The sequence below is a fragment of the Amphimedon queenslandica genome, unplaced genomic scaffold, assembly GCF_000090795.2.
Source record: "Amphimedon queenslandica unplaced genomic scaffold, v1.1 AMPQUscaffold_12477, whole genome shotgun sequence".
NCBI lineage: Eukaryota > Metazoa > Porifera > Demospongiae > Haplosclerida > Niphatidae > Amphimedon > Amphimedon queenslandica.
The window spans coordinates 1-2,660 of record NW_003547286.1 but is presented as its reverse complement, the minus strand read 5'-3'; positions in this window follow the sequence as shown (position 1 = coordinate 2,660).

Here is a 2,660-nt window from a genome sequence, read left to right as displayed (position 1 = left end):
AAAACTCACCAGTAAGGTTACCAAATCCATTCTCATAGTCAGTCCAGTTCCTATAGAAATCAACAGATCCATCTTGTCTCCTCTGAAATACAGTCCATCCACCACCATCAGTATCCATATCACAGTATACCTGTGATCCAATAGTGTATAGTTATAAATTACTTTTAACTAACTTTAAATGGAGTCCCTCCATCAGGATTAACAGTATAAACACCACTTGTAGTAACACTATCCTCAAACAAGCTCTTACAATCCTTGCCTATATTACATGAATTAAACACTTGTACTATTATTGCAGTACCTTTTTGACAAGACTTTGGGTATACATTAGGACAGAAAATATGTTGTTTTATACCAGTTTCTTTGATAGAAAAAGCCCATCCTAAGTTACTAATGATACAGCATGTCCTTAGATACAGTGATAGTTCATGGTTATATCCAGTACAGTCAGCCATACAATAAGATCCTTCTCCTTCATCAATGGTAACTATTAAACACAGCAACAACAACATAAAGATGAACATCCTTGACATTTTAATAGACTGTCGTGAGCTTGACAAGGATGGAAATTCAAAGCTACCTATTTCCCAAATAATGTCATAATATGAAATAATTGGAGTGCAGCCCCTTTAAGAGGAGTAGAGTACGTGAGTTGAACATGGACTGGAATTTATAGCTACCTATTACTGTTTATGTCTCAAGTTTTATCTTCATTTAAAATAATTGGAGTGTAGCCCACTGGAATTTACAGCTTCTATTACTGTTAATTACTGTTGATTAGGTGAAGCCCTATACTGATGAAGTGATTCAGTATGTACTGGCAGTATAGGATCGTCTAACTATTTTTAAAGTTAAATGATCTCATCTTGATGATAGTGTAGCTGCGGGTTGGAGAACTAATGTTTTACATTTGTGTAGTTATAAAATATATTTTGGTATCCAGTGAATAAGAATGCATTGACCACAATGACCATTGCTCTCCTCATTAGACTCTTAACTGATTCCTTAGAACCCCACAATCACTAGAAATTATTTAGCAATTCACCAAAATATGGTATTTTCCTATTTCATCATTAGAATTTTGGGTAAATTTGGTAATTTTGCAGGCAGTAAATTTTGACAAATTGGGCATTTAAATATGATAGGCATTTGCCAAAATTAAACCCACCATTTTGAACCATATGTACATGTTCAATTTCATAATGAATTAATAATAGTTTCCTGTTACCCACCCACAGTTATTAATAATCACTAAAAGGTATGACAGACTGTAATATTGAAACGTCATAATAATATATCAGCACATTGTAAACACACTTATGTGTGTGGGGGACAATATTTAATTGTTACAATGAGTTTTTATCTCTGAGAACTTGAGAGTAGTTCCTTTCCAACTTTTCCAAACAATTGCTCCACTATTACTAGTTGTAGTATTATAATAACGACTATTAAGACTTGAATGAGTGCAGGCATTATACCACCAGGCACCAGTGTTGAAGTTACCTCCATAGTTACCTCCTGCATGACCAGTCATTATCATCATTATCTCTTGTAGTGAATCTCATTCCATTATGATACTGGACCAGAGTATCCTCCTACTGTTAGTATATATTCAATACTACCATCACTAACACTGAATGTAGAGTAGTTAGTATAAGCTGTGTTCCCTCAAAGTCTCCCAGGTCCACTCTTAGTGTGTTTGATCCTTCTTTAGTAAGGCAATGAATCTTGCTCAATCCTAACCAAAAACTCAGCATTAAGGTCACCAAATCCATTCTCATAGTCAGTCCAGTATCTATAGAAATCAACAGATCCATCTTGTCTCCTCTGAAATACAGTCCATCCACCACCATCAGTCTCAATATCATAGTACACCTGTGACCCAATAGTATATCGTTTATATTATTTAGTAACTAATTTCAAATTAATATTATACAGACCACTAGTATAGTGCTACCATTGTTATACCAATCCTTACAGTCTGTAAGAACTGAATTTAGTTTTGAAATAATTATTATCGTGTCTTTATTTACCTATTGGTGGTGGACAGGTTTGTGGCTTTACATCAGGACATACCATGATAGTCTTCACTCTTCCTTCTCTCATATAAATAGTCTGTCCTAAGTTACTGCTGTTACAGCATGTCCTTATATACAGTGATTGTTCATGTTTATATCCAGTACAATCAGCCATACAGTAAGATTCTTCTCCTTCATCAATGGTAACTATTAAACACAGCAACAACAACATAAAGATGAACATCTTTGACATTTTACTTGACTGTATGTACATGTTTAATAGGAACTGGAATTTAAACTATTGAATAAACTACTACATGTACCTGTTATAATGGAGATTCTATTTTTACTTACTTAATTATTAATTTTGTGAAAACAGTAAAAACATCACTTAAATTTACGGAAGTTTTGAGCCACAAATTTATCTTGTTATATACATTGTAAATTTGTTTAGGTTAATATGACCTAGCTAAAATACGGTTCAATCTTCAAAAAGTGGACGCTTTGGGAAATAGCTTTTGACCTTTATTTAGAGGCTATTTTGCACCTTTGTTGGCTTCAATATAAAAACTAGTTCACCTCCCAAACAATGGAAATTATATGGTAAATTGCTCATTTGTGTATTGCTATACACCTTCTCTT